Source organism: Phyllobates terribilis, unplaced genomic scaffold (genome assembly GCF_046119375.1).
Source record: "Phyllobates terribilis strain yellow unplaced genomic scaffold, ASM4611937v1 Scaffold_9__5_contigs__length_417890890, whole genome shotgun sequence".
NCBI classification, from domain to species: domain Eukaryota; kingdom Metazoa; phylum Chordata; class Amphibia; order Anura; family Dendrobatidae; genus Phyllobates; species Phyllobates terribilis.
This window is the reverse complement of record NW_027362769.1, coordinates 4,280,007-4,302,022: the sequence shown is the minus strand read 5'-3', so window position 1 is coordinate 4,302,022 and position 22,016 is coordinate 4,280,007.

The window sequence follows — 22,016 nt, the reverse complement described above, 5'->3', positions numbered from 1 at the left end:
TACCAAAACATTACACCTAATCGAGAGTTTTTGCGCAGTATGGAAAGTAACAATACAGCAGATGCAAATATTACTAGGTCTCCTCGTGTTTGCGAGCCGGGTGATGCCAGTCGGAAGGGTTTTTTCTCGCCATTTATCGCCCGCAACAAAAGGGGAATCAAAACCGAGTCATAGAATCAGAATCAGCAGGCAGCTACGGGCGGACTTAGGGGTGTGGAAAACCTACTTATAATCATTCAACGGCCACACGTTATTTATGTCAGCAGAACAGTCCAACATTGAACTAAGATTATTCACCGGGGTGACAGAATCAGGCTGATATGCAGCGATACGAAATAACCAATGGTGCACAAGCTTATGGCCTCCGTATTGGGCAGAACAAGTGCTGACAATAAAACAGACACTCCTGGAACTCTTCCCAATAGTGGTAGCAATAGAAATATAGGACGCACGCCTGGCTAACAAAAATATACGCTTCATAACAAAAAACACCAGCCTAGCGCACTGCATTAATAAGATGGCATGATCGTCTCTCCCAGTGCTAGGCCTACTACGCCGGATAGCATTCCTGTGCCTAAAACACAATGTATGGGTCCGCGCTAGCCACGATGCTGAGGGGTCTAACGCTGCTGCTAATGCTTTATCACAATTCAATTGGCAGATTTTCACAGAGCTCCTCCCCAACGCCCACCCATCGGGCAGCAGTTGCCCACCCTCCCTATGGGATCTAGTGGCGAATAGTTGATGCCATTAATCAGAGCGTCAGTTGCCCCGTCGACGTGGCAAGCATATGGTAAGGCATGGGAAGAGTGGACACGACTAGTAGCAGGCAGACGGGTTGACCAATGTGAACAAGCCAGATTACAAGTCACCATAGAATTTCTCCACCAGCTAATGATGAGGGGCATATCAGGGGCGTCAGCGCAGTGGTGTCGGAGTAGCATTTCACTTCCAACTACTGAACTGGGGAGATGTGACAAAGAGATTCATCATCAGACAATCCATAAAAGGGTGGAAAAGGGGTCAGCCAAGAAGTGTAGACGTCCCGTCCCGTGTCACTAAAACTGATTTCTCACATCATATCCCTAACACCATTAACATGACACTCACAATTTGAAGCAACACTACTGTCTACTGCATTTTCAATCGCCTTCTTTGGGGCGCTATGCATAAGCGAATTAGTCCCTCAATCCAAAATTACCACCAGTGGAGGCTTATTACACCAGGACGTAGTCATAGCCAATAATGCAATAAGTCTACGCATATGCAAATCGAAAACGGTTCCAGCGGGCAGGGGTACTAGGGTACTTCTACAACCCACAAACGGTACACTGAGTCGGGTAACAATAGTAAAAACACATATAACCATCAGATCACAAAGCAATTTCTTCCTATCACACATTGATGGAGCGCCATTATCAAGATACCAGTTCCAAGCTATATTTAATAAATGCCTAATATCGGCAGGGAACCACCCCAAAGATTACGGGACACACTCATTCCGCATAGGCGCAGCCACGGAAGCAGCAAGAGCAGGACTGTCAGAAACGGAAGTTCAGAGGATAGGGAGATGGCGATCCACGTGTTTGGCGAGATACATAAGACCGGACTTGTTATTCTAACGTGGTTTGTTTCTTTTACAGGTGACGCTAAGCCAACAGTGTGGGTGATAGGCCACTCGTATATATATTGGGCAGAAAAAAGGGCGGAAGTCCGCCCAGGCGGGAGGAAATTAGAGTTTCATAACACATATTTCAACTGGAGAGGTATTAGAGGCCTGCAATGGCCACAGGTACTAATGGAAGTAATCAAGGTAGGGAGAGAGGCAAGAGGTCCGGTCATCTTAGCTATACAGGCCGGGGGAAATGACCTAGGTCATCACAAGAGCGCATAACTAATGGCAATAATGAAACTAGACACTGAGCGCTTCAGAGAATTTTTCACAATACTAACTATAGTATGGTCAGAGATTGTGCCGATAGCGGTATGGCAAGGTGCGCGAGACATCACGGCCATCGAACGGACAAGGCGGGTAATAAATATTCGGATGGCAAAATTTAGAAGAGACAGAGGCGGTGTAGTGATACGACACCGACAACTGGAAGGAGATAAAGCAGGCCTCATACGGCCCGACGGTGTTCACTTAATGGATATTGGACTGGACATATTCCTGTCAGGACTCCAGGACGGAGTGGAACAAGCGTTAAGAGTGATGGATGGTGGTCAGAGTCCTGCAAACGAGTACGCAGGATCCTCCATGGCCTGGAAATAGAAAGAACATGTTGGAGAGTTACACTTGTTGGACAACTTGCCGGTGTGGAGACACAGGGCATGCTGCAACAAGCTGAATTATTTTAGAAATAAAATGCCTTTCTAATGGAATGAGTATAAAGAGTTAATAAAGCTGTGACCGATCCTCACCCATCCTGTTGTAAGAGTTACATTATTGTATTGTCAAGGAAAGGGGGGCGGTAGGGGGGCTGAGTGTCTGGGTTTGGTTGGGGGTCCCCACAGTCTGCCTAGGCTAGATGCAGTTAAAAATACTTACTAAATACACAGGCGGTGCAGCTTGCTTCGCAGCTGGGCTACTACGCCCAAAGTATTGCCTGGGCTAAATGCAGTTAAAAATTCTTATTAGATACACAGGCGGTGTAGCTTGCTTCAGAGCTGGGCTACTACGCTGACTAGCAGACACTGAAGCTTTGGAGCAGACCTCTGAGTAAACAGCTCTTCAGACTCAACCATCTGTGTTACCCCCAACCCATAGTGTATGTAGTTTCTTACGGTTAAAAGGGGGGTGCAACCCAACCCACCTGGAATTGGCGATGCCAATGTCACGTAAAACACAGCAAGGGGACTCCAAAAAGAGTCTACATTTTTTCCAAAAATTGTGGAAAAGTCCTGGCGGATCCATGATTTGTTCATCTTTATGAACGTGAGTCTGTCTACATTCTCAGTGGACAGCCGCATGCGCTTATCTGTCAGCACACCACCAGCAGCGCTTAACACACGTTCAGAGAGAACGCTGGCTGCAGGGCATGACAAGATCTCCAAGGCGTGAGTGGCGAGCTCGGGCCATTTGTCCAGATTGGAAGCCCAAAATGAGCAAGGGTCCAGAGACTCAGTCATGGCTTCGATGTTCACTTGGAGATACTCCTGTACCATCCTCTCTAGGCGTTGACTGTGTCAGACTTCTTGTCTCCTGTGGCCTTGCAAAGGATGGTCTAAAAAAGTGGTGAAACGATTCCACAAAATTGCTGTTACCAGCAGATACTGTGTTACAGTTACGGTTTGAGTGATGAAGACTCGACAGTCCCACAGTTGGCAAGTTAGAACTGTGAGATTCACTACGTGCACCACTGGTGTTTTGTGGAAAAGCACATGTAAGATTCTGCAACAGCCTCTGCTGATACTACTGCATGCGTGAATCCCTTTCTATGGCAGGAATTATTTCGGCAAATTTACTTTTGTACCGGGGATCTAAGAGTGTGGCAACCCAATAGTCGGGATTACTTCGAATTCTGACAATCCAAGGGTCATGTTGCAGGTAGTGCAGCAAGAAGGCACTCATGTGTCTTGCGCATCCAGGAGGACCAAGTCCTTGTTGTGTTGGTAGCGAGGTAAGAATCATGCTTCCTTCCTCTGCCCTCTCCCCCCAACCTTGCACAACAGAAATGTGATCAAGGTCTCCCTCATCTGATGAGTCTTCCATGCTCATCGCCAGTTCGTCCTCTACTTCTTCCTTGGCTCCTGCACCTTCCTCAACAGTTTGGCTGCTACCATGTGCCCTGGTTAATCCCTCTCCCCCACCCTCCCATGCCTGCCGCCTTGGTGCTGCCAACCGTCTGGACCTTGGAGATGTTATCCCTTCCACATACGACTCCTCCTCTACTTCCTCCACCTCCTCTTGTCCCACCACCTGACTCCGAATTCTGTTTAACGTGTGCTCCAGCATGTAAATCACCGGAATAGTCATGCTGATAATGGCATCGTCAGCACTAAACATCTTCGTCGCCATTTCAAAACTGTGCAGAAGGGTGCATAGGTCCCTCATCTGAGACTACTCCTGCACCGTGATTTGCCCCACCTCTGGATCTCGTTGGCCCAGGCTATACGTCAGAACGTATTGCACCAGGGCTCGTCGGTGCTGCCACAGTCGCTGCAACATGTGCATAGTTGAATTCCACTGTGTCGGCACATCGCATTTCAGCCGGTGAACTGGCAGGCCCAACGACTTCTGTAGAGATGTAAGTCGTTGAGCTGCGGGCTGCGAACCGCGGAAGTGAGCACACAGCGATTGTGCCCTCTGCATAAGGCCATCTAGTCCGGGAAAGTGGGCTAAAAATTGCTGGACAACCAGGTTCAACACGTGAGCCATACAAGGCACGTGTGTGACATTGCCCCAGTGAAAGGCCGCACCCAGGTTTGCAGCATTGTCGCACACGGCCTTTCCCTGGTTGCATGTCCAGTGGATACAACCATTCATGAATCTGGGTCTCTAGAGCTGACCACAACTTCTCAGCTGTGTGACTCACATTTCCCAGACATTTCAAAGTAAACACCGCCTGATGCCATTGAGCCCTGCTGCCAGCATAGTAAGGAAGTGTGCAGGATTCCTTCTGCGAAGTAAGAAAGCGGGTGGCATTACCAGACAGGCTTTGGGTGCAGGTGGAGGACCGAGAGGAGGTTGAGGAGGCAGAAGCAGTGGGGGAACTTCGAGATAAAGAGGATTGATGCACAACTTGTGGGGACGGCAAGACTTGGACCGCAACCCCTTGTCCTGCTGTCACCATAGGTACCCAGTGCCCAGTCAGCGACATGTAACGCCCCTGTCCATGCCTACTCGTCCAAGTGTCTGTGGTGAAATGCACCCTGTCACACACAGAGTTTCTCAAAGAAGCAGTGATGTTGTGTTCGACATGCTGGTGTAGCGCAGGCACACCTTTCTTTGAGAAGTAGTGCCGACTGGGCATCTGGTACTGGGGCACTGAGACGGACATAAGGTCTCGAAAATCCTCTGTGTCCACCAGGCGGAAAGGCAGCATTTCTGTAGCCAACAGCTTGCAGATGGTGAAATTCAAACTCTTAGCTTTGTCATGGCTAGGAGGAAATGGTCTTTTACTTGTCCACATCTGAGGGACCGAGGGCTGGCTGTTGTGCTTAGACGGGGTTGAGTAGGGTGTCCCTGGCAAACTGCCGGTCTGTGAGGAAGATGCAGGCGGAAAAGTTAGGCTGCCTTAATCCAAAGGTGGTGCTCTCGATGTCGGAGAGTGCTCAACACCAGCTGGTGTTTCCACTTCCAAATGAAATGATGACCTGCCAATCACACTGGCTGTTGTTGGTAAAGAGGTGGCAGGTCTGCGTCCAAAAACATGTGTGACTGCTGTCCCCCCAGTCACAGAGAATGAAGAGGCTACAGATGCACAAGATGGGGCAGACGGTGGTTGGCCCGGCCCGCTAGGCCGCATTGTAGCACAGTGAGCTTCCCACTGCAACTTATGCTTCATATCCATGTGACGGTTCATGCATGAAGTACTCAAACTATGGATTTTTTGGCCTCTACTTAGCTTTTGGTGACAAATATTACAGATAACACGAGTTGGGTCATCCTTATCGATCTGAAAAAATGCCCAGGCTATGCAAAGCTTAGAGCCCATGCGACCTGAAGAGCCACCACGACTGTGGTCAGAGGCAGAGTTGTGGTTGAGGATGCGGATGTTGACTTGCTTCCAGTACTCGGTCTCTGTCCAGGAAGGCGCAACCTAACCTCATCGTCAATAGCATCCTCCTCCACCTCCTCTGCTGACCTCATTGACTGGCTAACTGTGGGTTGACAGTAAGTGGGATCTCCAACCTCGTCATCATCACCCTGTGTGTTCTCACACCCGTCGTCCTCAGAGCAAACCTCTTCCTGCCCTGACCGAAAAGTCAAGTTGTCGCTCAAATCAGGTATTTGAGTCTCCTCATCGTCTTCATCATTGTCTCCACCAACATGAGTTACAGTTTGGGAACGAGGGTCTACATTATGCTCAGAACTTTCTTCATCTGGTCCTGGATCCGACTCATAAAGATTCTGGGCATCAGTGCAGATCATTTCCTCGTCTGGATTAACAGAAGCTCTGGAGCAGACCTCCGTTTCCCAGGCTATAGTATGAGTAAACAGCTCTGCAGACTCAACCATCTGTGTTACCCCATACTCAGACGGGCAGCTGGAGACTTGGGAGCTATGAGGAAGCAAGTCCGATTGGGGTGACACCTCTGATGACTGGAGTATTTGTGATGTTAAAGTTGAGGTGGAGGAGAGCCCACTTGAAGGAGCACTTGATATCCATTGAAGCACCTGCTGTTTTTGTGCCTCATCTGGAATTTGTAGCGATGGGCGTGTCCGTAAGAAAGGGATTGTATCACATTGTCCACGAAAAGAAGTAGACATCTTAGTTTGGCTGGAAGATGGTCTTTCTTCTGCAGATGTTACTGTTGCTTTAACACCTACCCCACTGACACAACCTTTTTTCCCTTTCCAACACGCCTATTCCCCTTTCCACCAGCAGCAGGCCTTTTGCCATTCACTTTGGTGGTTAACTAATTGACAACTCTGTAGTTGTTTGCACAAAAAACAATGGATGGAAACTGAGCAGAGCTGAGTGGTCAAACTGTGGTACTAGCCCAAAAGGATTGGCTGGGTTAGATGCAGTAAAACAATTTTATTAGATACACAGGTGGTGTAGCTTGGTACAGATGGGCTACTACAATGAATAACAGACACTGCTACAGGCCCAAAAGTATTTACTGGGCTAGATGCAGTAAAAAATTGTTATTAAATACAAAGGTGGTGTAGCTTGGTACAGATGGGCTACTCCACTGACTAACACACACTGCTAGAGGCCCAAAAGGATTGGCTTAGCTAGATTTAGCCAAATGCTGTGAAAAACACTTGCACAGCACTGGCACAGACTTGCCTGGCAAAAAGTGCTAGGAACTGCTGTAACCTAGCCCTCAAAAGGGCTGCAATTACAACTAGTCCCTACTCCCTAAACCTATCTGTCTATTTAAGAGCAAATTAGCTTGCAATTCACACAGTTGCAAAGTATAGCGCCCACAGCAGCAGCGGTGCCGTCTAACACTCAGCTGCAGCAGTGAGAAAATGGTGGCAACGGGGAAAATGGCTGGGTCTTATAGGGCAAGGACATGTGACATACACAGCCAATGACACATGCCCTTTCTTGTGTGAAAAAAAAGCACTTCGCTGCATGTGTGCGCTGCTGATAGGCTGACAGACAGCACCTCCCCACTGTAAATGCGGGAAAGAAAAAAAAATGGAGATCGGCATTATTTCTGCAGAGATCCATCCCCTGCCCCTCCCCCCACCCACTCTACACTGAAACTGTCTATTAACATTGATTAACAGTATTACTGTGAAAAAATCCAGTTACGATTTTGGTGCACGAACAGTTATCGAACATAACCTCGAACAGCCGGATTTTTTGCAAATCGTTCGGGTTCGTCGAACGGCTCGAACCCCGCCCGAAACAGCTCGAATTTGAGATTGGCGAACAGTTCGAGTCGGACACCGCTCATCTCTAGTCATTTCTCTGCTTGGAAAGGTCGTATTCTGAATTTTTTTGCTTTTTTTGCTCCTTTTAGCATGCTAGATAAGATTCAAAAAGGGTGAGGTGTTACCTGTTTTAGATCAGCAGATAACTTAAACCATTTCTGGTATATGAGGAACAGAACGGTTTTCAATGGCTGAAATCAATGAATAATGTCATCGCACGAACAGTTATTTCTCTGCTTGGAAAGGTCGAATTCTGAAATTTTTTGCTTTTCCCTGCTCCTTTTAGCTTGATAGAGAAGAATCAAAAAGGATGAGCTGCTATCTGTTTGCGTTCAGCCAATACCTTAAACCATTTCTGGTATATGAGAAACAGAACGGTTTTCAATGGCTGAAATCAATGAATAATGTCAAAGCACGAACAGTCATTTCTCTGCTTGGAAAGGTTGAATTCAGATTTTTTTTGCTTTTTCTTCCTCCTTTTAACATGCTAGAGAAGATTCAAAAAGGGTGAGCTGCTATCTATTTGCATTCAGCCAATACCTTAATCCATTTCTACTATATGAGAAACAGAACCGTTTTCAATGGCTAAAATCAAGGAATAATGTCATCGCACGAACAGTCATTTGTTTGCTTGGAAAGGTCGAATTCTGAAACTTTTTGCTTTCCCCTGCTCCTTTTAGCATGCTAGAGAAGATTCAAAAAGGGTGAGCTGCTATCTATTTTAGTTCAGCCAATACCTTAAACCATTTCTGGTATATGAGAAACAAAATGGTTTCCAATGGCTGAAATCAATGAATAATGTCATCGCACGAACAGTCATTTCTCTAGTTGGAAAGGTCGAATTATGAATTTTTTTGCTTTTTCTTGCTCCTTTTAGCATGCTAGAGAAGATTCAAAAAGGGTGAGCTGCTATTTGTTTGTGTTCGGCCAATAACTTAAACAATTTCTGGTATATGAGAAACAATGGTTTTCAATGGCTGAAATCAATGAATAATGTCATCGCATGAACATTCGTTTCTCTGCTTGGAAAGGTCGAATTCTGAAATTTTTTGCTTATTCCTGCTTTTTTTAGCATGCTAGAGAAGATTCAAAGAGGGTGAGCTGCTATTTGTTTGCGTTCAGCCAATACCTTAAACCATTTCTTGTATATGAGAAACAGAATGGTTTTCAATGGCTGAAATCAATGAATAATGTCATCAGACGAACAGTCATTTCTTTGCTTGGAAAGGTCGAATTCCAAAATATTTTGCTTTACCCTGCTCCTTTTAGCATACTAGAGAAGATTCAAAAAGGGTGAGCTATCTATTTTAGTTCAGCCAATACCTTAAACAATTTCTGGTACGAGAAACAGAATGGTTTCCAATGGCTGAAATCAATGAATAATGTAATCGCACTAACAGTCATTTCTCTGCTTAACCCCTTAAGCCCCGCGGGTGGTTTGCACGTTAATGACCGGGCCAATTTTTACAATTCTGACCACTGTCACTTTATGAGGTAATTACTCCGGAACGCTTCAACGGATCCCCCTGATTCTGAGATTGTTTTTTCGTGACATATTGTACTTCATGATTGTGGAAAAATTTCTTCAATATCACTTGCGTTTATTTGTGAAAAAAACTGAAATTTGGTGAAAATTTTGAAAATTTTGCAATTTTCAAAATTTGAATTTTTAAGCCCTGAAATCAGAGCGATATGTCACACAAAAGAGTTAATAAATAACATTTCCCACATGTCTACTTTACATCAGCACAATTTTGGAACCAAAATTTTTTTTTGTTAGGGAGCTATAAGGGTTAAAAGTTGACCAGCGATTTCTCATTTTTCCAACAAAATTTACAAAACCATTTTTTTAGGGACCACATCACATTTGAAGTCAATTGGAGAGGTCTTCATGACAGAAAATACCCCAAAGTGACACCATTCTAAAAACTGCACCCCTCAAGGTGCTCAAAACCACATTCAAGAACTTTATTAACCCTTCAGGTGCTTCACAGGAATTTTTTGAATGTGGAAGAAAAAAATGAACATTTAACTTTTTTCACAAAAATGTTACTTTAGACCCAATTTTTTTATTTTCACAGGGGTAACAAGAAAAAATGGACCCCAAAATTTGTTGTGCAATTTCCCCTGGGCACGCAGATACCCAATATTTGGGGAAAAAACACTGTTTGGGCGCACGGAAGGGCTCGGAAGGGAAGGAGCGCCATTTGACTTTTTGATTGTAAAATTTGCTTGAATAATTAGCGGACGCCATGTTGTGTTTGGAGAGCCCCTGTGTGCCCAAACTTTGGAGCTCCCCCACAAGTGTCCCCATTTTGGAAACTATACCCCTCAAGGATTTTATTAAGGTGTATAGTGAACATTTTGAACCCAGAGGTACGGCACAGAATTTCTTTATATTAGGTCATCATATTGAATAAGTTGTCATTATTCTTGAGCGCAAGTGCTCGCTACTTGAGTTTGCATCGGGTACTCAGGTATGCACCATGTACAGCGTGTGCTCGAGTGACATGCTCGAGTCCCTGCTCCTCATGTTTCACGGTTATTAGACACCCAAAAAAAAACATGCGGGGATCGCTCGTGCATGGCAGGCAATCCCCGTAAAGTTTTTTGGCCGCGAAGCATATGGGGCAGAGACTCGAGCATGTCACTCAAATACCCACGATACTCAATGCATACCAGAGCACCCGATGCAAATTCAAGTAGCGAGCACTTGCTCTCAACACTAGTCGCCATATCGTCATCTTACTTTTGAAAAAAATCCCAACCCCAGCCCTAACCCTAGCTCAACCCTAGCCCTAGCACAACCCTAGCCCTAGCACAACCCTAGCCCCAGCACAACCCTAGCCCCAGCACAACCCTAGCCCCAGCACAACCCTAGCCCCAGCACAACCCTAGCCCCAGCACAGCCCTAGCCCCAAACCCAGCCCTAACCCTAGCCCAATCCTAACCCAAGAGTTTATTTTAGACGCTGTTCCTTGTGCGGTATAAGTGATTAGACGACTTTATTCTTCGGGTCGGTGTGATTACAGCAATGCCAGAATCATATGGGGTTTTTATGACTGACAGCTGTCACACACTAAAAGACGCATTTTTTGTAAAATCTAGTTTTTGCATCGCCATATTTTGAGAGCTATAATTTTTCCAGATTTTGGCAGACAGTCATGTGACGGCTCGTTTTTTGCGGGATGACTTGACGTTGTTATTGGTGCCATTTTCAGGCACGTGACATTTTTTGATCGCTTTCTATTCCGATTTTTGGGAGGCAGAATAAACAAAAACCAACAATTCAGGAATTGTTTTTTTTTTTTTTTTTTTTAATTCTGTTCCGCGTGTGGTAAAATTGATGAGGTATCTTTATTCTTCGGGTCAGTACGTTTACAGCGGTACCACATTTGTATCATTTTTCTATGTTTCGGCGCTTATACACAATAAAAGCTATTTTATAGAAAAAAATATTTTTTAGCATCGCTTTATTCTGAGAGCTATAACTTTTTTATTTTTCAGCTGATGGAGCTGTATGGTGGTTTGTTTTTGCGGGACGAGATGACGTTTTCAGCGGTATCATTTTTATTTATATGCATCTTTTTGATCGCGTGTTATTCCACTTTTAGTTTGGCGGTATGGTGATAAAGCATTGTTTTTTGCTTCTTTTTTTTTTTTTTTTTTTTACCGTGTTCACTGAAGGGGTTAACTAGTGGGACAGTTTTATAGGTCAGGTTGTTCCGGACGCGGCGATACCAAATATGTGTACTTTTATTGTTTGTTTTTTTTTTATAATAATATTTATTGATGGGTACATTATATTTTTATTTTTGGTGGATTATTTATTTATTTATTTTTTTATATTTTTGCAAATTATTTTTTTATTTTTTTTTCCACTTTCACACAGTTTATACACTTTATTACTTTGTCCCACTCTGGGACTTTCACTTTTTTTTCTCTGATCGCCTGCATGGCACAGGAATGCAGCACCATCCCTATGCCATGCAAGCTGTCAGAAATGCACAGTGTGAAGATTGCTTGGAGATGCACTGCGCATGTCCAAGCAATCTTCCTGCTGTCTGGTGACCCGGATGTTGTCATGACGACATCGGGTCGTCATGGCAACACCCGGGAAGCCTTTGCAGACTGCGCTGGAAGCCGGAAGAGGAGGTGAGTATCGGCGATCACCTCCCCTTGCCCCCGCAATGCCGCGATCGACTTCGATCGACTTTGATCGCAGCATTGCGGGGGTTAATGTGCTGGGAGCGGTGCAGGACTGCTCCCTGCACATAGTACCGGGTGTCAGCTGTGACAATCAGCTGACACCCGGCGGCGATCGCGCCCGCACAGCCTGTGTGCGGGCGCGATCGCCATGACGTACTAATACGGGTCTGGCTCTTAAGTCCCAGGGCACAGACGCGTATTAGTACGGAAAATGTTGTTAAGGGGTTAAAAAGGTTAAATTATGAATTTTTTTGCTTTTTCCTGCTCCTTTAAGCATGCTAGAGAAGATTCAAAAAGGGTGAGCTGTTGTGTTGAGCGAGCACTAAAATGCTCGGGTGCTCGAAGCTCGGGCCGAGCTCTCCTTGATACTCGGGTGCTCGACCCGAGCAACGAGCCCAATGTTAGTCTTTGGGAGACCCAAGTATTTTTGCGGCTGCACCCCCGGCAGTCTTTTAAAAGCCTAACAAGTGCCCAAAACGATAGTGACAGTGCTCAAATGACATGGGGACAGCATGGGGATCGCCCCAGTAAGCATTTCTGACCCCCAGGTCACTGCTGTCAACAACGTGGTCAGAGGTATTAAGCCACTTTTAAGGGCTCACAATAAAACGTTCAAAAACGAAACTGAAACTGCTTTCCTGTGAAATATGTTAAGGAAATTCCTTTCCAGAGTAAAGACTTGTGTATAAGGTAAAATAAATAACCAAAAAAAAAAATACTCCTCCACACCTTGGGCTATGCTCACAAGTAGAATTATTTATGCATTTTTGCACTTTTGTATTGCTTTCAACTGTGACAAATGCATTCACCGGGAAATGTCATTTTAACATTTTACAATCTTATCTGGCCATGTACTGTGTGACACATGCATACAGTGCTGAAAAGACATGGGAACAGCATAGGGAAGACCCCTGGAAGCATCTCTGACACCCAGGTCACTGCCTAAAAGTGTGCCCATCAGAAGTGATCCTTGCCGCATCAGAAGATGCAGACTTGCAATTATCCCGGTGCAAGTCCTTGTACCAGGGCAGTGTTCAATTGTACCTCCCCCATTCCTTGCAATGCAAGCGCAAATATGCAGCCTGCCACTCACCCACCCCCAGGCTGCAATACCATACTGCTTGCTTGCACTTGAAATGGGTCCTTTTAGTTAGGAGGAGGCTGAAGCTGGCCACTACCTCATGGCTGCTTCGGCAGCAAGGTCTCCATACTCAGTCCCCAGCCGCCACTATTTGTCCCGGTAACCTTCCCCACACTTTTCTTAGCCTGGCCTGCTTTAGGGTAGCATTGGACCAGCCAACCAGAGAACCAGACTTCTCCGGTGGGCCCTGGCTTCTCTATCAGGGGAGTTGAGAGTGCCAATGTGAGGAGCATGATGATGATAGAAGTTAGCATCTGCTTTTTTTTCTTGGAATGCAAGCGCATGTATGTAGTAGCGGCTAGGCCTGAGGTGGTCAGCGTTTTGGCGCATATTCTACCTCCTCCGAGGATCGCTGGATGTTTTCCTGCTACTATCCCAGTTCTATGACTCTCGTTAAAACAAAGCTTCAGGTGATAAATGATGGATGAGGTGGTGGCAAAGTAGAAAGAGCAGGAGGAACAGGGACCATTCACACCAATATCAGGCCAGTCAACCACACATGTCTTGTAGGATATGTTTCTGTACCAAAAGGAGCGGTTCGGCTACACAGTTATAGGGCATACAGTGAGTGCAATGCCTACCAAAAATTTAGAGGCACTCCAATACCCCTTGGAAGTGACATGGAGGTCAGAGGGCCTTAACTAAACCATTTTTTCCATTTATAGCAACTGGGTCTCCTGTGCACTGTTGGCCTAAGCAGTGAATGGAAGGCTTTCCAAAAATTATGAGGAACTGCAATGCCCCTTGAAACAGACGTGGATTACAGCGTACTAAAAACCTTCTAACCTTAGTGTTCGCCTATGCATTGAAAAGCAAAAGCTGACTAAAATTAGGAGGAAATGCAACGCCCGTTGGAAGAGTCGTGGAGGTCGCTGTAGCTTAACAAGACGGTTTTAATGCCCCTCGGAAGAGACGTGGAGGTCCCAGTAGCTTAACAAGACGTTTTTAATGCCCCTCGGAAGAGACGTGGAGGTCACAGTAGCTTAACAAGACGGTGTTAATGCCCCTTGGAAGAGACGTGGAGGTCGCAGTAGCTTAACAAGACAGTTTTAATGCCCCTTGGAAAGTGGTGGAGGTCGCAGTAGCTTAAGAAGATGGTTTTAATGCCCCTTGGAAAAGTGGTGGAGGTCCCAGTAGCTTAACAAGACGGTTTTAATGCCCCTTACAAGAGCCATACAGTACCGTATATTGCAAACATTATTCCCATTATTGGGGAGTGGGTCTCCCATAGTCTTTGCCTATGCCTTCCAAGCAAAAGCTGCCAAAAATTAGGAGGAAATGCAATGCCCGTTCGAAGAGTCGTGGAGGTTAGAGTTAATTAAAAACAACATTTCAATGCCCCTTGGAAGAGCTGTGGAGTTCAGAGTGGTTTAACAAGATGCTTTTAATGCCCCTCGGAAGAGAAGTGGAGGTCGCAGTAGCTTAGCAAGATGATTTTGATGTCCCTTGGAAAAGTGGTGGAGGTCACAGTAGCTTAACAAGATGGTTTTAATGCCCCTTGGAAAAGTTGTGGAGGTCACAGTAGCTTAACAAGACGGTTTTAATGCCCCTCGGAAGAGACGTGGAGGTCCCAGTAGCTTAACAAGATGGTTTTAATGCCCCTTGGAAGAGACGTGGAGGTCGCAGTAGCTTAACAAGACGGTTTTAATGCCCCTCGGAAAAGACGTGTAGGACACAGTAGCTTAACAAGACGGTTTAAATGCCCCTCAGAAGATTCCTGGAGGTCACAGTAGCTTAACAAGACTGTTTTAATGCCCCTCGGATGAGACGTGGAGGTCCCAGTAGCTTAACAAGACGGTTTTAATGCCCCTTACAAGAGCCATACAGTAAAGCATATTACAAACATTATTCCCATTATTGGGGAGTGGGTCTCCCATAGTCTTTGCCTATGCCTTCCAAGCAAGAGCTGCCAAAAATTAGGACGAAGGAACTTGCAATGCCCCTTACAAGAGCCATGCAGTACAGCATATTACAAACATTATTCCCATTATTGGGGAGTGGGTCTCCCATAGTCTTTGCCTATGCCTTCCAAGCAAAAGCTGCCAAAAATTAGGACGGAGGAACTTGCAATGCCCCTTACAAGAGCCATGCAGTACAGCATATTACAAACATTATTCCCATTATTGGGGAGTGGGTCTCCCATAGTCTTTGCCTATGCCTTCCAAGCAAAAGCTGCCAAAAATTAGGACGGAGGAACTTGCAATGCCCCTTACAAGAGCCATGAAGTACAGCATATTACAAACATTATTCCCATTATTGGGGAGTGGGTCTCCCATAGTCTTTGCCTATGCCTTCCAAGCAAAAGCTGACAAAAATAAGGACGGAGGAACTTTCAATAATGGCAACACGGACCACGGTCACCCTGGTGGTATAGTGGTGGTGGAGGCTGAGTATAAGGAGAAGAACATATAACAGCCAAAATGAGGAAGCGTATACCCATGTGTGGGTGTGAAGCGGTGCATGCGAATACACCTCCTGAAATAACACAGTGGATTTGACTTTATGTTACTCTGCTGTCATTTGGTGGTGATGTGAAGTCTGGCCCAATCCAGCCCTTGTTCATTTTGATAAGGGTCAGCTTTGTCAGTTTACAGGCTAGTGCGCTTATCAGTTATAATTCCCCCAGCGGCACTAAAAACACGCTCCGATAACACGCTAGCGGCAGGGCAGGCCAGGACCTCCAAGGCATAGAGAGCGAGTTCATTCCAAGTGTCCAGCTTGGATACCCAATAATTAAAAGGCACAGAGGAATCACGGAGGATGCTGGTACAGTCGGCAAAGTACTCCCTCACCATCTTTTGAAACTTTCCACTCCTTGTGAGAGTACCCCGCGACTCAGGGTCTGTCCAAAGGGAGGGTCGGAGAAAACTGTCCCAGAACGTTGACAGTGTTCCCCTGCCTCTGCTGTATTGGAGTTGCGTCTCTCTTGCATGTATGCCTTGGTTGGGCAATGAACTGTGACCTCTGCCGCTAGCGTGTTCAGATGGGAATTTTTTTAAGAGTTCTGCAGCAAGGGCCTTCTGGTACTGCCCCATTTGTGTAGACCTCTCCACCTCAGGAATAAGAGACTGAAAGTTTCCTTGTAGCGGGGGTCTAAAAGTGTCACCAACCAGTAATGACTGTCACCCAACATTTTGACAACGCGAGGGTCACGGTTAAGGCAGCGTAACATAAAGTCAGCCATGCGTGCCAGACTAGTAACGGTCAAGACTTCCGTGTCCTCACCAAGATGACGACTGACCATGCTCTCCTCCTCCTCCTCCTCCTCCTCCCCCCTGTCCTCAGGCCACCCACTCTGAACCGACGGTATGACAGTTGTGCAGGTACTACCGTCTACAGCACATGATACAAGCTCCTTTTCTTCCTCCTCCTCCTCTCCCTCTTTGTCCCCCAATACACGTTGGGATGAGATGAGGCTGGGCTGTGTGTAATGGACCGCTACGGCTTCTTGATCCATCTCATCATACTCTGGCTGCAGTGCCTCCTCTTTAATTCTCTGCAGAGAGCGTTGCAAAAGACAGACAAGTGGAATGCTGATGCTAATGATGGCGTCATCGCCACTCACCATCTTGTTGGACTCCTCAAAATTTGTCAAGATGGTACATATGTCAGACATCCAGGTCCACTCCTTAGGTCTTATGTGTGGAGTCTGACCTGAATATCGATGGCCTTGTTGCAGCTGGTAATCCACAACTGCTCTCTTCTGCTCACAAATCCGTTGCAACATGTGGAGGGTAGAGTGCCAACATGTGGGGACATCACACACCAGTCGGTGTGACAGAAGCTGCAAACGCTGCTGCAACACAGCAAGGGCGGCGGAAGCTGTAGCCGACTTCCGAAAATGAGATGACAGGCGGCGTACTTTGACGAGCAGATCTGGCAACTCGGGGTGCGATTTAAGAAACCGCTGAACCACGAGGTTAAGCACATGAGCCAGGCATGGTACTTGTGTGATCTTGCCTCGCCTCAGAGCCGCCACCAGGTTACGGCCATTGTCACACACGACCATGCCTAGATGTAGGTTCAGTGGTGTCAGCCACAGATCTGCCTGCTCTTTCACAGCTGTCCACAACTCACAAGCAGTGTGAGGTTTCTCACCTAAGCTTATGAGTTTCAGCACAGCCTGTTGCCGCTTGGCGGAGGCAGTACTGCAGTGCTTCCAGCTTGTTACTGATGTGGTGATATCTGAGATGGAGGCTGAACATGAGGAGGAGGATGATGCGCAGGAGCTGTAAACTGTGGGGGCAACTCTGACTGACACAGGGCCCACAATCCTCGGTGTGGGGAGGATGTGTTCCGTCCCAAGGTCCGACTGGGTCCCGGCTTCCACTATGTTCACCCATTGTGCCGTCAGGGAGATGTACCGTCCCTCGCCACAAGCACTTGTCCACATGTCCGTTGTCAGGTGGACTCTCCCAGTAACAGCGTTGTTGAGGGCACGGCAGATGTTTTGGGACATGTGCTTGTGTACTGCGGGGATGGCACACCGGGCAAAATAGTGTCGGCTGGGGACCGAGTACCGAGGGACGGCCACCGCCATAAGGTTGCGGAAGGATTCCGTCTCCACCAGCCTAAAAGGCAGCATTTCCAATGCAAGCAGTCGTGATATGTGCGAATTTAGGACTGTGGCCTGTGGGGCGTTAGCTGCGAATTTACGCTTTCGTTCAAAGGTCTGGGATTTGGACAATTGAACGCAGCGGTGGGACGTGGACGTTGATGCTGTTTCTTGAGAAACTGCCAGAACAAGTGAAGACTGAGAGGAGGGGGCATCTTTGCATGCAGTATGGACAGGGGTTGCCTTCCACACACAACAGGGGGTTCTATTGCACGCACAACATCGGAAGAAGCAGTGGTGACACCGGCTGACACTGGTCGTGGACCCTGGGGTTCGCCCCACAAAGTCGGGTGCTTTGCTGCCATGTGCCTGATCATGCTGGTGGTGGTCAGGCTGGTAGTTTTCTCACCCCTGCTGATGCTGGCATGGCAGGTGGTACAAACGGCCTTTTTGGGGTTATCAGCAGAGTCTTTAAAAAAATTCCAGACTCTGGAAGACCTACAGGTTCTACTGGCAACGTCCCTCGTGTTGGTGTTACAGGGAACTGTTGCCTGCCTTCTGTGTGCGGCCACCACACTGCTTCTTCCTGCCTGTTGGGGTACTCTGCCTCCCTCACCCTGTGTGCTGCTGGCCTCGCTCTGCATGTCCTCCTGCCACGTTGGGTCAGTTACTAGATCATCCACCACCTCCTCCTCTTCCACTTGCTCACCACGATCCTCCTCCTCACTTCCTGGCAATTGTGTCTCGTCATTGTCCACCTCTTGTGAGAAATTGCCAGCGTCGACTTCCTGTGGCCGTGGCTGTTCAAATATTTGGGCATCGCTACATGGGATCTCCTCTTCCACCACTTCAAGAGGAGCAGGCGAGGGGCACAAATCTGGAAATGCACCAGTGAACAGCTCTTCAGAGTGTCCAAGTGTGGGATCAGTTGCTGTCTGACGACACTCGGCATGGTGGGAGGAAGGAGCATCAGGGTGAGGAGGAGTATGCGGTCGAGACTCACGGCTACTAAGATTTGACCATGTGGAAGACAGACCGGAGGTGGTGGTGCCCAGGTAACTGGAAGTATTATCTGCTATCCAATTAATAACCTGTTCACACTGATCAGTTCGCAATACTGGTGTTGTTCTGTGCTTCCCTAGTAATTCAGTCAAGAATTGGGAGCGAGAAGATGTGGCTGTTGGTTGTGGCACATTTTCACCTTAGCCACGGGCCCGTCCTCTGCACGCACCATCACCAGAACGTCCAGTTCCACGTCCCTTGCCACACGCCTTGCCCATTGTAAAGGAAGCAAAATGGCTTACATTCACACTATCAATGGAAAAAGGGTAAAAAAAAGTAGATTAGAACCGTGGAAGAGGAAAACCACAGTTCTATTTCTCTGGCCTACACCAGACTCTTTTAAACAATCTGAACAATCAGGGAGAAACTATTGCTGTTTTTCTTTATGGAAAAAATACCAAAATCTGGATAATAGAGATTTTTTACTGTGGGACGGCAAAACCACAGTTATAATTTACTAGTGTATACCAGACTCTTTTAAACAGATATATTGGTGTCTGAACAATCAGGAGTCACTATTACTGTTTTTCTTTACGGCAAAAAATGCCAAAAGCAGGATAATACAGAGATTTGACCCGTGGAACTGCAAAACCACAGTTCTATTTCTCGGGCCTACACCAGACTATTTTCAACAGATATATTTGTGTCTGAACAATCAGGAGACACTGTTACTGTTTTTCTTTACGGCAAAAAATGCCAAAAGCAGGATAATAGAGACTTTTTACCGTGGAACAGCAAATCCACAGTTATAATTTATTGGTGTATACCAGACTTTTTTAAATATATATATTTGTGGCTGAACAGTGAGCGACACACTCAAACTTTCTTTTTAGGTACAAATGGCCCAAAAGTGGATAATACAGAGGTTTGAACCGTGGAACAGCAAAACCACAGTTATAATTTATTGGTGTATACCAGACTTTTTTAAATATATATATTTGCGGCTGAACAGTGAGCGACACTTCTGTTTCTCTGGCCTACACCAGACTATATTCAACAGATATATTTGTGTCTGAACTGTCACAGACACACTTTTTTTTGGGGGGGTGACACCAAAAGGTTAATAAGACAGGTATTTGTACAGTGTGAAGGAGGAAAAAAAAAAGAGGATTTAGATGAAAAAAAAAGGATTTTTCCTGGCCCCCGAGACCTGGAGCTAAGTCCAGCAATTTCAGCAACAGGAGCACACAGGACTGTAATGCAGCATTTGCTGGTATAACCACTGCGTCTCCTATACAGCCTGCCTGCCTGCCTGATATCTGGGATGGATATTAGTCCTGAGAAGGACTGTTTGTTTGATCTGGCAGCCTTTACAGACTCTACAATAACTATTTTGCAGTATATATCTCTCCCTAAATCAGCAGCGCTGTCCCTACACTGTCTGATCCCAGCCATCTGTGTCAAGATGGCGACGCCCGGTTTTAAATACTCGAGTTGACGCTGTGCGGCCAGCCAATCACTGTAATGCCCACAATCAACATGGCTGCGGCATTACAGTGACTGGCTGTCAATCCCTGGATGTTCATTGGCTCTGTAAAGAGCGCCAAAAGTGCAGGGCGGAGACCCGAGCTCCCGCCCGAGTAACCCGGAAATGCTCGGTGCTGTCCGAACATCCTGAGTAGCGTGATGCTCGGGCGAGTACCGAACAGTGTCGAGCATGTTCGCTCAACACTAGTGAGCTGCTATCTGTTTTAGTTCAGCAAATAACTTAAACCATTTCTGGTATATGAGAAACAAAGATTTTCAATGGCTGAAATTAATGAATAATGTCATCGCACAAACAGTAATTTCTCTGCTTGGAAAGGTCAAATTCTGACATTTTTTGCTTTTCCCTGCTCCTTTTAGCATGATATAGAAGAATCAAAAAGGGTGAGCTGCTATCTGTTTGCATTCAGCCAATACCTTAAACCATTTATGGTATATGAGAAACAGAACGGTTTTCAATGGCTGAAATCAATGAATAATGTCATCACACGAACAGTCATTTCTCTGCCTGGAAAGGTCAAATTCTGAAATTTTTTGCTTATTCTTGCTTTTTTTATCATGCTAGACAAGATTCAAAGAGGGTGAGCTGCTATTTGTTTGCGTTCAGCCAATACCTTAAACCATTTCTGGTATATGAGAACCAGAACGGTTTTCAATGGCTGAAATCAATTAATAATGTCATCGCATGAACAGTCATTTCTCTGCTTGGAAAGGTCGAATTCTGAATTTTTTTGCTTTTTCTTTGAGCATGCTAGAGAAGATTCAAAAAGGGTGAGGTGTTATCTGTTTTAGTTCAGCAAACAACTTAAACCATTTCTGGTATATGAGAAACAATGGTTTTCAATGGCTGAAATCAATGAATAATGTCATCGCACGAACAGTCATTTCTCTGCTTGGAAAGGTCGAATTCCGAAATTTTTTGCTTTCCCCTGCTCCTTTTAGCATGCTAGAGAAGATTCAAAAAGGGTGAGCTGCTAACTATTTTAGTTCAGCCAATACCTTAAACCATTTCTGGTATATGAGAAACAAAATGGTTTCCAATGGCTGAAATCAATGAATAATGTCATCGCACAAACAGTCATTTCTCTGCTTGGAAAGGTCGAATTCTGAAATTTTTTGCTTTTCCCTGCTCCTTTTAGCATGATAGAGAAGATTTAAAAAGGATGAGCTGCTATCTGTTTGCGTTCTGCCAATACCTTAAACCATTTCTGGTATATGACAAACAGAATGGTTTTCAATGGCTGAAATCAATGAATAAACTCATCGCACGAACAGTCATTTCTCTGCTTGGAAAGGTCGAATTCTGGATTTTTTTGCTTTTTCCTGCTCCTTTTAGCATGGTAGAGAAGATTCAATAAGGGTGAGCTGCTATCTGTTTTAGTTCAGCAAATAACTTAAACCATTTCTAGTATATGAGAAACAAAATGGTTTCCAATGGCTGAAATCAATGAATAATGTCATCGCACAAACAGTCATTTCTCTGCTTGGAAAGGTCAAATTCTGAAATTTTTTGCTTTTACCTGCTCCTTTTAGCATGATAGAGAAGATTAAAAAAGGATGAGCTGCTATCTGTTTGCATTCAGCCAATACCTTAAACCTTTTCTGGTATATGAGAAACAGCGGTTTTCAATGGCTGAAATCAATTAATAAAGTCATCGCATGAACAGTCATTTCTCTGCTTGGAAAGGTCGAATTCTGAATTTTTTTGCTTTTTCCTGCTCCTTTTAGCATGCTAGAGAAGATTCAAAGAGGGTGAACTGCTATCTGTTTGCATTCAGCCAATACCTTAAACAATTTCTGGTATATGAGAAACAGAATGGTTTTCAATGGCTGAAATCAATGAATAATTACATCGCACGAGCAGTCATTTCTCTGCTTGGAAAGGTCGAATTCTGAAATGTTTTGCTTTCCTCTGCTCCTTTTAGCATGATTAACAATATGGAACATGTGGGGTGATCTAATATTGAGAATCGGTAACACCCCATATCATGGCACTTATATTATTAGAT